The 15,659-nt window shown below is 40.0% G+C and overlaps 1 long non-coding RNA gene across 6 annotated transcripts in view; it reads left to right on the top strand.

The window, feature by feature from the left end:
• The window catches only part of LOC108392021 (uncharacterized), a 174,379-nt gene extending 163,283 nt beyond the window's left edge, over window positions 1–11,096 (top strand). For 5 of the 6 annotated variants that reach the window (XR_012130249.1, XR_012130246.1, XR_012130245.1 and 2 more), the window contains one exon: window positions 5,535–11,096. This is a non-coding gene — a long non-coding RNA (uncharacterized lncRNA). Of the gene's footprint in view, window positions 1–536; window positions 611–5,534 lie in introns of all 6 variants that reach the window. The other variant, XR_012130247.1, reaches the window with a different exon arrangement.
• The last annotated feature ends 4,563 nt before the right edge of the window (window positions 11,097–15,659 follow it).

Below are 15,659 nucleotides of genomic sequence, written 5' to 3'. Positions count from 1 at the left end.
ATCAGATTATATTACTCTCCTGTTTAAAACTTTTTAATAGCTCCCTATTACTCTTAAAGACCAGAATTCCTAACATGGCCCACATGACTATGCAAGTTTTGGACCCTGAACACCTTTCCAAAGACCTCTCTCCTTCTTTGGGCTCCAGCCACTGCCCTGTCCAGACCCTGGAATGTTCCATGCCATTGTCCAGGCCAGAACCTTTGCCTACCCTCTTGTGCCTGCCTCCTAACACCTACCCCAATGCCCTTTGCTATGAAACATTTCTTCCTTTTTTTTTGTTTAGTAGACTTTATTTTTTAGATTTAGGTTCACAGTAAAACTGAGTGGAGGTACAGTGTTCTCATCAACTCCTTGTCCTTGCTTCAAGGCACAGCCTCCGCTGCCTTTTTCAAACTCTTTTTAGCCTCCTTTCACTAGATACATTTCTTTTTTTCTTGGCTCTCACAGAACCATATTCTGTTCTCCAAACACTCCTCTGAGACTGTAATGCTTTGGTATTATTATTATTTGTTGCTTGTTTTTTTCTTAACAAGGCATAAACTCCATGAGGGCAGACTGTGCTTATAATTGCTTCTCATTTACTTCCCAAGATAAGATCCTGCACCTGGTACGTAGCAGATCTTCAATCATTCTCCATTGTGGTTGAATGATATACATCATATAATCCTATTTAGTTTCTGGGTAATATGCAGCTCTGTGTAATTACCATTAAAGGAATTTGAAAACATAAAATAAAAAGTAACTTGTAATTTTGCTATTTGTTTCTGTCTCAAACTAATTTAGATTTTGCATTTAAAATTATTATTGTACAGTAGCCCTTAAAAATTAAGCAGATATTACTCTAAGTATAGTTGTTGGAAATAAAATTATTCTATTATCTATTAAATATAATAATTCCTTTCTGCTTTCATTCCTCCCTGTTTTTAAAAACTGAGGGTTTCAAGCCTGTAAAAATGTGCTTATCTTACCTGAGAGGTAATCACCACCACAAGGGGGCAGAGACAGACAAATATTCAGTTCTTTTGACTAAACTCTGTATCACGAGAATGTTATTCTTTGACAGAATAAATTTGGGCCATTATTTTTTGTATGAGATTTTTTTTCCATTTGCCATTCAGTTTAAAAATCTATATGTACTATTACCCTTTCATACAATGTATATGTTTTAAAAGATGAACAGACCTCCATTATACAAATTGCAGGCATGAAATAACTTGTTTCTTCAGTACATTAAGTAATTTTATAGAGTGATAAGAATGAGATGCCAGACATTGCAGTAAATTGTTCATTGGTAATTTTATAGCTAGTTTCTATTCTTCTGTTTTATATTTACCCCCAAACCCCACCCCCCATACACATATACCCACATATGTATATATACTGATTGGAGGAAGAGGAGATTTTATAAATTAAAAAAAAAATCATTTAGGGAATATTTATGTATTAGTGGCACAGAAATAAGAAATTGAGCATTTTTTGCTAACAGAATTTCACAGTATACTTTGCTTTATTGTTCTATCTTTCATGCACTAAATACATATTCATCTTCTTTACTTTGATTAACAAATACACATCATGAGCTCTATGTAGCCAGCTTGACATAGTTCTCCTAAACAGTTGGGTAGGATTTTATGTTAATGATTTAATTACATGACTAACTTTTATTTGTTGTTCTGAAATTTGGTTTGCTGTAAATGAAAAACACATCAAATTTAGAGTTGAATTTTAAGAATGTTAACTTTAATGACAGTGAAAACAACATGACTTATATGTGAACAGATGCATTGGTTAGGGAGAAGTTTGGAAAAGAGAGAGAACTTTTTTAGAAAAACTAGTAACAGAGAATGAGACTTTAATTCAGACTGGGAGCCACCAGAGAACCTATGGGCAGTTGGGAGGCAAGTCAGCTAGACTCAATGCTTTCTATGCCTCTAGATCTGCTCTCCTTGGCTTCTTGCTCTGGAATAGCACCTCCTCCAACCAGCACCCTCATTTTTTCCCCAGGTGGTGCAAATAACTGGGCATATCTAATATTTTCTTATCTCTTGAACCCAAGGAAGATATTGCTAGTAGACCACAATATTTCCCTCAGTACCGCTAAATCTATCAGTATCCTTCTCAGAACAGCTCCTCAGAATAGATCAGAAACCAATGCCCACTAATTACAGTTTGTTTATGAGGTGAAACATATTGACATCTTGGTCACTTAACCAAAATTGGGGGCTGGTTAAGTCAGACCAGGGCTGGTGGCTTTGGAGAATATGATTTTGACTTGACTATGATATAAAGATGTTAGTGGAACAGAATGTCCTTCCTCTGTACAGATGGTGACAGAAAAATCAATCATTTAGTCTGAGGTGAGAAAATAAACCAACTAAAAATTCTTATAATTTTATTACTCCAAGTCAGGCTGAATTAGAATATTCATCTATAAGCACCATAGAAGAAGGGACATATTTATTTTGTTCATCACTGTATCTCCAACAGTGGATTTCAACAATCTGACATATACCAGGTACACAATATTTACTGACTGAATGAATGAATAGTAAATAATGGCACATACTGTATTTTATGCTACATGATCTTCTCCATTAAATGAGGTAGTTTTTCACTCTAAGCTGTGACTGCTTTGGGGAAGAGGTCCCAGAGAAATAAAAGGGAGATTTTTCTTGAAGGGTAATCTATGGCCTTTTAGAAAGTAGCAGCAGAAAGATACCAACAGTAAAGCCTGGGAGTCCTTCTGTGAGTGCTTTGTTTAGTCTGTTTCATTTCAAATTGTCAAGGAATCAGATAATTTAAAGGATTTGGAATGGAGATTCCTCATGAGTCAATATGGATGCTATTAAATCAGACATAAAATATTAGACATTAGTACTCCTCTGTGACTCAATTTTTGTGAATATCCAGCTCTTAAATTTTTGAGGAAAAATCTTTCAAAATCTTTCAAGGATATTTAATGTGGTTTCCATTTCTAAAAGTAAATTAAATTCCAGGTTAATTTCTTCTGTACACTGGTATACTGAACTAGGAATAGAAGACTCAAAACTGAAAATTTTAGTATTCATGTGACCACAATTAAGCATGAATAATTTTCAAGTTTAATAACTAGTATCATAGAAGCAGATGGCCTCTGGGCCATCTGTTATTTGTTGACACATAAAGGAAGAGGTCATGAAATGCTTCAGGCTAAGTAATGGAATAGATAAATAAATCCTTCAGTTATTATCTATGCCAGTGCTGTCCAATAGAATTTTTTGCCATAATGGCGATGTTTTCTATTTCTGGGGGCCAAAACAATAGTCCCTAGCTATATGTGGCCATTGAGAACTTGAAATGTGGCTAGCACAACTGAGGAACTGTATATTTAATTTTATTTAAAATAAATAATTAAAATTTCTATTTAAATAGCCACCTATGACTAGTGCTACTTTATTTGGACAGTTTAGACCTGGAAGAATAAATGCCTAATTAGAGTACTGAAATTTTTGAGAATAGATATTGAAAATTTCAACAAATGAGATATCAGACTAAAACTAGGGAAACACACAAGAAATGTAGTATAACAATTTTAAAAAGCAACTACTTAAGCATCTACCATGTGCTAGATTCTTTGCTAGGCAATGTTATGTTTATCATCTCAGTGAATGCTTTTAACAATTCCGTAAGTAAATAATTTATTGTCATTCTTTAGGTAAGAAGTCAGATACTGAGATGTTCTCAGTGGAAATAGGATTAAAATTTATATCCATCTAGTTTTAAAAACCATGCTTTTGTAGAATTTGAGAGAGCAGGAGAAAAGTACCTATACATGACTGTGCATGTGTGTTCCATGAAGCAAGGTCAGGGTTGGAGTGAGTGTCATATTCAAACATTGGCTTAGCATTTCTTAAATTGTTAAGGCTTGGATTGGTTGCTTATGATGTAACAGGGCTGAAGTTAAGAGTGGGTCAGATGGTCTGGGTTGGCTAGAAGGACGGTGAGGCTGAGGATCAGGCAGGCACTGACAGAAAGCATTTCTGGGTGAACATGAGTCTCATAGAATACTGGCCCTCGGGTACATGAGCAACAATCGCTAGACTTACTATTCCATTAGAGGCACTGACCTATGAGGCAGCCTGGGCTATATTTTATGGTTGGATACTTTGATGTGATTTCTCTCCAGTAATGCTCTGTGACTTGATTTTATCCTCATCTGTCATATGACATATGTGATGTGATATTCACCTGGTAAATGTGAAATGGTACATTTCTCTTTCATAATTGTGTCAAGAAATAGCTTCCGAAACATCAGAAAGTGTGCTTTCTTATGTGAGGAGGATGGGCATGTGCCTCTGCTTGTTGACTATCACTGGATTCAGTGCTTCTGGGTTCATATGTTTTACTAAATTCCTAACACTCTGTGGAGAAGTGTGTCCTGTGTCCTTAGATTAAAAGGATAATAGCATTTTCCCTGTCTGGTCTTCAGAGTGTGTGCTGCAAAAGATTCTGCACTAGCTTGATTATGAAGGAGTCTGCTTAAAGAAGCTGAGTATCTTGGTTTCAGAAGCTGGCTTTCCCAATAATTGAAATGAATTGGATATGAATGATGGCCAGGGTATGCATATTTTGTATTTCTGTATCTTGAAATCCTGGGATTCTTTTAAAACTAGAAATCAATATTAGAATTCTTTGATAAAGATTCAGACAGGGTAGTCTGACAGCCTGTTTAGGGTTGAAGCTGGGGCTCCTCAAATGAGACTGACTGGTTGTGGCTATTTTTGAGGTCCAAATAATGAAATCTGTTGCAAGATGGTTGAGTCTTAGTAAGATTATCAGTCTATGGAAGTAGCGGATGAGAAGGGCCGCTGAAATGCAAGCCAGAAACGGGAAATGAAGCTAGATTCCTGATAGTGCAGAGGAAATGGTGTATCGAGCAGGAGGGGAGCTGGAGAAGGAACACATACGCAGAAATAAGATTGTCACGAGGTGGTTAGGCAGCAAATTACTTGAACTGCAGCCTACTTAACATTTGAGCAAATGTGCTTCTGGGAGCTAGGGGCTTGTTCTTAAAAGATTTAGTTCTGTAGGACAGGTGCCTTGTTAAAGTCCAGATCGGCTTCAGTACTGGAGGAACAAACACATTTTGCAAACTCCAAATGTTCATAGCTAAGGGAAAGCTCAATTCCCAGGAAATGCCGGTTCTTTATTTGATATTCTTAAGCATCAACCATGTATTAGACAATATGTAACCTTAGAAATTGAATGAAATTTCTGCTAGCATAGCCCAGTTGCCTAATGTCTTCTGGAAAAATAAGAAATCCTGCTGACCTATGTCAGAATCAATCTCTCTCTCATTCTGCCTGTGTATGTGCGTTTGTGTGTGCAACCTTTATAAAGGAGGGTAATAAATCTCCTTTCAAATTTATCTCAGCTGTGGGAGAGAGAAGTGGAAATGTTTTGTCCATTTGAGAGGAAGGTTATCTAAGTACTGTAGTATGTGACTGGTTAGCGCTGCTTGATTTAATTCACTTTTCTCTTATTTTACCGAGGTGACTGTGGTGGTGCCCGCAAGTACACAGCTGGCCATGGACCTGGAGTCGGATGTAATGCTATGACGGGGAGTATGGTGGACAGAAAGGCTGCCTTACATCCTGCTCGTAAAAATTAGCTCACATTTCCCTCTCTCTAAACATGGAAACATGTCTGTCAACAATCTTAAAACATTTAAAACATGGTAGGATTATGAATTAATAATTAAAATCCATTCATCTTTCAATCAATATGTATACTGAGCACATCCTATGGCAAGAAACACCCTTATGAATTGTCTCCACACATTGCTGTGTGTGTTCTTTCCTCCTCTGTTATTCTCTTCTTTCTTCTTTTAAGTAGATGGTTTTTGTTTCTTCAAGGGTTTCTCTTTACATAGCAGGAGGTAAAGCAACCTCTTCTAAAGATTTTCTGAAAGATTATGCTCACAAATAGTGGACAGTGGGGGAGAGAGAAAGACTTGCAGTGTCACCAAGAAAGAATGGTCCCTGAGTAAAAACTCCCAGGAAAGATTCTCAGGCGTCAAGCATGGCACAGAGCAGACGGGGGCCATGTGAGACAATGTGAGAAGGGAAAATGGGGTTTTCCCCAGTAAGTAACTAGTGTGTACTAAAACCAGGACGGGCCTCTGAAATGCCCTGGGACAGAATAACACACCCCACTCAGATTTGTGTGTGATGTTAAGGAAAGGATGGCAAGCCCTAGTAATAAGTAATAGAATTTAAATTATCTACAGATTGGTGGGATTTGGAATTCATTTGATTAAACAGGGTTGGATTTAAGTTGATTTAAATAAAACAAACCGATGCTCTATTTCTTGCACATCTGGATTCATAGATTAAGGCCTTTTTACCTGTTATCATGCTAACAGGGAACACAAATTTAAGCAAGCGATTACTGTTGTGAATCAACTGATCAGTGAAGGAAGAATGCAGGGTACTTTGGAAACACGGAACTGAGGGCTCAGTTAGGAGTGTGCCGGGGAAGGTGGGTGGGGAAGGAAAGTAATCTCTGCATGAACATTTTAGCTGTTATCTCTAGGATAAATAATATTTAGCTTGGTTAAGGCGATGCTGAAGGTTGTAGGGTGTGGCAGGCAATGAACAATATACAGAAATATCCTGAGGTGGAACAGAGCTTGGATACCCCAGTGTGGCCAATGCATGAGAGCAAAGGACAGAATGGACAGTGCAGAGGACAAAGGAGGCATGCGCCTCAGGTTGTGTGGGGCCTGACAGACCGTATTGAACAATGATAATCAGAGAGTGAAGATCCACTGAAAGATTTTAAGTAGGGGAGTGAAAGAAAAGATTTGAAATTTTCTAAGATTAACTTTGACCACAGGTTGGAGAATAAATTAAAGTGACAAAGAGGATCTTGAGGACTAATATATGATTACAGTTGGTTGGACTAGCTTGGTGCAGGAAGGATGGTGAAAAGTTGATAAGAAAGATTTTTAGGAAATTTAGTCAATAGACCCTGATGATTTAATGTTGAGGTGAGGGGCATGAGTACACGAGTAAAGAGTTAGAAAATTTCCTACATTTCTGGTCTGAGCAACAAAACAAAGGATGTGAAATTATGGAATTAAGAAGCACCAGTTAAAAAACACATTTTAGGGTTCATTCTTAGCACAAGTTTGACCTGATTTGCAGACACCTAAGCTTTTATATGCATGTTGTAGCAACTACATTATTGAAACTAATAAGAATAATTCATTATTAGATTAAAGGTGATTGTAATGAGTGATGATAAATTAAAAGTAGATGATTTCATTTTGTTGGACACATAAAATATAAAATTTAAGAGGGAATTAAACTACATGTGAGCAATTACTGACAAAGTTAACAACCTTGACCAAGAAACAGACCGAAGATAGATGGTGGCATGAATAAAATTTCCTCAGATTTTCAAATGACAACAAGAGGCCGGTGGAAGACACATTCTGAACTGCCAAACACAACACCTTGAAACTAAAGGACATCAACTCATAAGATATGAAGTTCTCCCTTGATTTCAGATGTCTTGGGCTTGTAAATCATTAACAGTGGACATTTCATTACATATCATGAAGACAGCTCAGTCTGCACATCTCCACAAGTCTGACCCCTTCAAGTGTGTCACCTCCAGGAGTGATGAACTGAATGAATGTGTGGTTTTTGGTCAAAAAGGTTTTTGCATCTTTGAATTGAAATGAAAGTGGTGCTTGCTAAGTTTGCTCCCTCTGTGCCCTCTGCCTTTTAAGGGCTGGCATTACAAAGCCAGCCATTTGGCTTCTGGCATAACTTCATCATAAAGCTTGCCACAGATGGAAGAATCCAGACCATCTTTCCTTTCTGTTGTGTGGGAGATCACGGTGGAGACTGCATGTTCACAGAACCATAGCTTTTTCATGAAGGAAAGGAAAATAGAATAGATTTTCCAGGAAGCAAAGCAGTGGATAATCAATAAGAGATTATTGGCAGGCTATCAGGATCTCTTTGTCAAGTGGTCATGGAAAGACACTGTGAGAAACCAGGCATGGGTGCCTTAAGATTCTGTGAGGTCTGTTGTCTTAAAACACCTTGTATGTTTCTTAATGACACTTATTGTGCTCTACCTTATAGTATAGTTAAAGGACAAGTTTTCTACCTTCTAGATGATAAGTGTAAACTGAAAATAGCAGACAGGAATGAGTTAAAAGGTTTCTAATAGTTTATCCCAGCCAGCAGCAAAATTTAATTACAAGGCTGGTTGCAACAGTTGGGAAGCACTTGGTTGGGGAACATATTGAAAATGGAACAGGAAAAGACTATGGAGAAGGAAGATCTTTATTCCCAGAAATATGGTCTTCCCTGTGGCTTTCTACTGGGAAACTTCCTTCCCATACAAGGCTCGTAGAGCAAAAGGCTTCAAACTGGGGATACTGGGTAGTAAGGCACAGTCAGACAAGGCACCGTGGGTATGTCAGACTGCAAATATGCAACAGCTTGTTCAAGCTAGGGACTAACAGGGACACTAGGCTCTTCATAGGGAGGAATGGGGATGTCTGGGACGAAGAGTGTGCTACTCACCACAGGAGCTAAGTTAGGTCACTTGGCTGGGCTGCACCTCCTCACTGAGTGGCGTGTGGATGAACTGAAATAATACACTGAGGAGCCTTGATCCATTGAACATACTCCGTGCATGTTAGATGTTTGAGTTAGACTAGTTAACAAGGGATATGACCAATAAGGTCATTTAAACTGTGGCTGTGAGGGTGAGAGTACTCACAGTTATTATGCTCAGGGGCTTTGCTAGCACCTTACATAAGTTGTCACTCTCCACTCTCACACCAAATATATGCAGAAGTATTAACATCTTCATGTGACAGAGGGATAAATTCAGACTCAGAGAAGTTAAAATAGTTTGTCCAAGGACACATAGCTTGTCAGTGGTGGAGCCAGATTAAAAAGTCTATCTAACTACGTGCTTCTTCCAGGGGGCTGTCTTTTAGAGATTAGGAGACCTGTGTTAGATTGAGGTGGGTTATCAAGGACCTTGGTGGAGAGAAACATAAAAATGTGAGCACAGAGGCCTCTATTCATGCTCTCAGAACACCAGATGCATACCTCTGTGGCCCCTTCCATACTGTAGTATCCTTGTGTACTACCTGGCTGGCCTGGTCAACTGGATTGTGCATATCCCTTGAGTAGGGAGATAACTTTCTATCTCTTGTACCATGTACATTGCTTAGAACATAGTAGGTGCTCATGTATTTGTTAAATGAATTAATTCATTAAACCAAGCCCAGAATTTCATGTTATAGCACACAAATGTATGGATACAGGTAGCAAAATACAAGTAGAATCAATAGCATCTGTAAGCAGAGATATTTTTTTATGGTAAAGTAATGTGTACTATAATATGTTGGGGTCAAGCAGTTAAATAAGAGTCAGTTACATACACTGACCTGAGGGCAGACCCTTTTATACTTATCATTGTATCTCAGTCCAATGCCTTTCCAATTCCCAGGTCAATGTCTTTCTCATAGTAGATATTTAATACATTTTCACTGAATTCTAAAAAGAAGTGAAAAGTTAAAAATCATCTATGACCCTCATATCTTTGAGCGGGAATTAATATTTCCATTGTCATTGAAATGTGCTGCATTAGCTTAGATCTTAATAGAAGAAATGTATATGCAATTTGTAGTTTTAAGACTTAGGGTCATATTTAAACCATATCAAGCATCTGGGTAAAAAGTGAAAAATGGATAAATTCTAAGTCAAATGTTGGGATATTGGAAGACTATTTTGTACTAAAAGAAACAGCTGAATATATATTTTAATTTTTAAACTCCAAGTCAAAACCTACTATCAATATTACATCAACCTTTATAAATGGGCAAAACTAGCCACCCAGAAGCATTCTTCTGATACCTCAATTAATTTAAATTTGAGATTATAAATTGAGACAAAGAAGTGCCCAAAGGGCTGGGAAATGGTATTGACATTACTGGTGCTTTAATTGTGCTAATAAAAATATTAAAAGGATCAAACAACTGAAAGCTTACTGAGATGAGAACGAGAAGCAGGAAGGGTAAGACGGGTGGGGAAGGCTGAAAGGTTAATACCAACTTCTATCTAATTTAGGATTTGGATTAAAGAACAGAGAAGCTCAAACCTGCTCAGATCATGCTGCCATCTGTGACTCTGATGTGGCATTTGGAAGAGTAAAAACATATGCTGGAAAATTATCAAGACAAGGAAAAAAATTCTGGAATTTAGGCACAGGATTTTCCTTCTGTGGCTAAAAAGGCTGAGCTACTTTGGAAATATTTGTATTCCTTTTCTGCTTCCTCTGAGATGCAAAGCATCTCTTGGTAAACATAGATGCTACATTCTATGTAACCCACAAAGGTGGGTTAATCAAGCATTATTTTCTAGGCTTGTCCAAGACTTACATCATGAAGAAATATGTTAGCAGTTATTGATTATCTAACAAAAAGGAGAAAAAGACAAATTAAAAATCTTCTCTAAGTGGCATAATACTTAATGAGATCTAAGATGTTCTCTTTAGCCCCAGTTCCCCTGGAAATTATTTAATACTGAGAAGGAGTTCAAAGTATGGAGGGAGACTGTATTTTCTGAGCACCTAAGCCGAGAAGCAAAGCAAGAAGGATCTGTGTCTTTGAATAGAACAACATTTTGTGTTACACACTGAATGGCCAAATATATATTTCTTATGACTCATTATATCACAGGCCACCCCCTTGGTCTTCAAACAGATTCCTCACAGCGAAAGGATCATACCTATCACAGCACTTACATCTGGTATGGCAGATAGAAGAATAGTACCAATGTAAATAGGCCTAACATTTGGGGGAGCCACTGTGGGGTGGGGACTGATTCAAAGAGACAACTCATGTGTCCTATAAAGTCATCACAAACATTTTCATATTGGTCTAGTTCATCAGTGTATCTTATGACCAGGGTTCCTCCCGGAGTGATGTAACTCTGGGTTGCAGGTTGTCATTCAGCCTTGTCAGGTTCCAAAAACAGAGGTGGTCTTGGCAAACATGTAGCTTCACCCTTCAGGGAAACTGGTATGCTTAATAAAATGTTGGATTTCACTCACTGCATATCCCACTTTTTCATCCCTTTACCCTCAACTATAATTTCTCCTTCTCTTCATTTATCATTTATCTTTACCCATACTTTTTCCCCTGTGGAAGGGACATTAGGTTTGGCTTCTGTGGTGGCCCAGACTAGTCTAGTAAGTGCCTCTGCCACAGTCCACTCCTGCTCACGTAAGGTAGGGTTACACAGGTGCAGAGGCTACTAGGCAGCACAGCTGAGCTCACTGTCAGCTCCAACTTGGCCCAATCCACTCAATCAGGCCATTGGGAGTTCTGACATTAAGGTTTAAGGGTAAGGTTTAAGTTTCTTACTTGGTAATCTTCCCTGCTTCTGGCACCCACAGTTGCAGGTAATCTTCCCTGCTTCTGGCACCCACAGTTGCAGCCCCAGTCCTGGGACCACTCCATCAGGTAGGCAAAAAGTAAGTTGTGGTGATGTGGGGAAGAACTGTATAGTTACATTGTCATCTTCCCTCAGCACCTTTTCCCCAGATCCTCCAGAAAAGTGGAGGGCTCTATGCAGTGGGAACCCTCGCTTAGCTCCCTTCATGTTAAGTGTGAGCACATGTTCTTGAAGGTGTGTAAGCCAGCCAGCCCCTCATGCCTTTATATCCTCCTGTTTTATACAGCAAATGTTTCAACTGCCCATTCCGTTTTTATATTAACCCATTGCTCTGAGGATGATATGTAGCATGGTATGTCCATCTGCTGGGATGTCTCTTGGTGGTCCAAATTGGTAAAGTATCTTCTGTTCTAATCCTTTAATGGCATTTTTTGAGCATTTTCATCTACCACTGGGTATGCAAAGCATAGTCCAGAATAAGTGTCTATTCCAGTAGGGCCCCATTTTATAACCCCCAGGGGCTACTGGCATTGGTCCAATGTAATCCACTTGACAGCTATGTGTGGGGCCTTTCCCCAAGGGAATAACCAGCTTCATTCTTCGTTTCACTGTTGACAGATGGAACAGTTCTTGTTGGTTTTCAATGCCTCACAGGGTGTAAGAGGAACATGTCTAGATTCAGCCCAGGTCTGCACTGCTGCAGCTCCCCTGTGTCCACTCATTTCATGGAGGCGGTGGCCGCCTCAAGGGAACACACCAACAGGCCCACTCAGTGGTTCTACTCACCTTCTGATCCTGTAAGGGGTTTTTTCCCTGGGCATCAACCTGTCCTACTTTAAAGCACCCCTTAAATTCTCAGAGTGATTTCCATAGGGCTGCATCCACACAAGCATACCTTTAAGAGCCCAGTTTTCCATTGCCTATCTACCTGACCATACAGCCATGCCATTGCCTACAATACACCAGTCAGTAAAGATCCAGAGAAGCTTCTATTATTGTTCAATTCTTCCATCACTGCCAGGAACACAGCATGCAGTTCAGTCCACTGAGATGATCTATTCTTACTTTCCTCAACGAGAGTATTGCCATCCTCTGGTCTTAAGACAGTAGCTTTACAAACAGGGTATTGTACATTTATTTTGTAAAAGTTATCTGTAGACCAAGTAGGTCTTTGCTGTTCAGCTGAGAGCTGCTCACAGGGCACATGTAGCAATCAGTTCTGGCAGCTCATCTGGGGGCTTCAGGGTTGGTCCTAGAGAAAAAGAGTTTACCTGCTCATGGATACAGTGTGGGCCTCAGTGCATTCCCCCGGCAGCCTGCTCCTGTATGAACCATTTTCATTTTACTTTGGAATTCTTGTAGGCAGAGTGTTTCTCTGACATTAGAACAGATTTGGTGTTCTCTGACATTAGAGTGTTTCTCTGACTTTACCCAAGACATTGTGGGTATCTCAGGTTTCGAGATTTTACATCCTTCAGTCATTGAGGCAGTCCCAATTAATGCCCAATAACACACTGTCTCTCAAATGGGCAGTAGCACTGGAATTTTCTGGTCCAAAAATCCCAACAGTGGCTGCTGGGAGGTGTTCATGGGCTTTTGTCACAAGCTTCGGTCTGCATGGACACTTTCAAAGTCATATCTGAGTGGAGGTCAAGAGGGCCCAAAGGTGCTGAGAGCATGACCGCCTTTTTTAATTCACTTTTGTTCAGGCCCCACTCAAATATGACTTTATTTTTGTGTAGTGTTACAGATGGAAGCTAGCAATATTCCAAGGTGTGGAATATGTGTCCTCCAAAATCAAAATAAATCAACCAAACACTGGGCTTTTTGTTTGTAATGTAAACAAATAGACCCTTGATAAAGTAGGGGTGGGTAGTGACTGCAGTTTATCCTTAGTCGCTCATGGAACGTCCCAGGTGGCTCCTGCTCACATTATTCCTAAGAATCCCACTGTGTGAGCAGGCCATTGGACCTTTGCTGGATTTATTAACCAGCCCTAGTTGGTCATGTATGTCACTAGTGCATTCAAATCAGTCCTGGCCTGCTCTTCTGTTTCTGATATTATCATAATGTTACTGGCTGAGATGCTGTTTCTCCCAGTATCATGTCTCAGAGGCAACAAAGAATGAAGTCAATAGGCAAGAGTAACGAACAACCAGCAAAGGTTTTAATGAGGAGTGAAAAGAAAATGACTCCTACTAATCAGGAGGAACTCCAAGGGAGGAGACTGTTTTGGCTGCAGTGTCTAGGGGATTATAAGCACTGGAAATGAGGAGGTCCACCTGCTTGCCTAGGACTTGTTGCTAAGGCTCGACTGGGAGATCAGAAAACCCCCTTGTTTCTTAGGCTGGCTATATCAGGGAGTGGTTTCTTATGCGTCTCACTTGGCCAGCAATGCCTGATGTCAGCGTCCTGCTTGGCTGATCTCCACCAGAGCAACGTGTCCTGTTCTACCTACCCCACCAGTTACCTCCTGCCTCAATAATGTCAGCAATATAGTGTATGATTACATTCAAGATCTGCAACAAGTCCAAATCTCATCTGACCAAGTTGTAATAATAAGCTGGTGAGTTCAAATAACCCTGTGTGAGCACAGTGAAAGTAAACTGGGATCCTTCCCATGAGGAGGCAAACTGTAGTTGACTCTTTTCAGAGATCAAGATAGAGAGGAAAGCACTGGTAAGGTCAGTCACTGAGTACCAGCCTCCCTCAGATTACTGTATTTTCTGTATGTTTGAGACCATGTCTGGAACTGCTGAGGCTATGGGCAATACAACTTTATTTAACCTTGGATAGTCTCCACACACCATCTGTCTTTTGTGCAGATCACACAGGACTATTGTACAGGGAATTTGTGGGCATATAGGGAAAATGGAAGTTTCTATGGCCAGGATCCTCACCTGACCCTAATCTATTTGATGATGTAATTGGCTGAGTATGCTAATGCTTATACACCCATTGGCAATAAGCTATTATTGTCTGTGTTGCTATATAAAGAGCTCCACACAGTGCATGGCAGAGAGCCTGGAGCAGAACAGGCTGGAGGATAAGGCAGACCCTGGAGCAGAGACAGAGCCTGAGCATAGGCAGAACATGGAGCAGAGGCAGAGAGGAAGACAGGCTTGCCGCATGCAGGCTTGCTGGAGGCAGACGTGATTCTAGGGCTCAATTTGCCATCACTAGAATAAAGCTTGGTACAAGCCCTTTTAACCTCCAACATTCCATTATCATTTCTCAGCCTCACCAAATCCAGAGTGAACTTGCCTGGAGCTGGGAAGCCCCTCCATCTCAGAGCTACAGGACACCAGCACTTCAGCTTCTAGCATGTCACTAATTAAAGTGGTGATCTCTTTTTGTCCACCAGGTAGTCTATATTGCTCAAGTTAACCACCTATGTGGGCTTGGGAAGTTCTAGTGGTTCCCATTTAGCATGCACCACTAAAACTGGCCTGAAGGGGGGGCTTCCATGCCTTCTGTTTTATGGTATTAGGTAGGGGAAGCAATCCCCAGTCAGACATAACATCCATCCCAGTAGCACATTCAGGTAAAGGAGATGCAACTACCTCACACAAAATCTGCTCAAACACCCCAATTTTCATTCAGACTTTCACCTTAATCCCATCAAATGTTGATCTCCATATCCTCCCAATGTAACCTGAGCTCCTGATAAGACTTCAGCAGGTTTTGGAATCAGTGCATTGGGCTCCCATTTCAATGAGTTCCAGGAAGGTTTCTTCTCCCCCTGCCATTTTATACCAGGATATGTGCAAATGGCCTCAGGTCCTGGCAGGGGGATGGCCAGAACACCCTGGCCCTTTTGTCCACTTCAATTGGATTAACCCACCTCACCAAAGCCCCAGGGGACTCCTGGTTAGGTTTCTCATTTTAATCTTGACCTTCAGGCTTTTTAAATTCCTCCAAACTGGGGTAAATAGAGTGGACTTGTTTGGGCCTCTGTAATGTTGGGGGAATAACAAGGGGTCCCATTGGCCCACCCAGTCTCTGGTAGTTCTGCATTAACACTTTCATTTCAACCTATCGATGTTCACTTTATTTACTCCATTTCTCAATAACCATCTGAAGACTTCCAGTCTGTTGGGTCAAGTCCGTTGACTCTCTCCTTTGTCCCTCCCCATTTTCTTAATTATTTTAATGCTATTGGTATCAGTAAGACCTGTGCAG

The sequence above is a fragment of the Manis javanica genome, chromosome 4 (assembly GCF_040802235.1).
Source record: "Manis javanica isolate MJ-LG chromosome 4, MJ_LKY, whole genome shotgun sequence".
In the NCBI taxonomy this organism is placed as follows: domain Eukaryota; kingdom Metazoa; phylum Chordata; class Mammalia; order Pholidota; family Manidae; genus Manis; species Manis javanica.
Note: the sequence above shows the minus strand (reverse complement) of the source record. Positions and strands in the feature narration are given on the sequence as shown.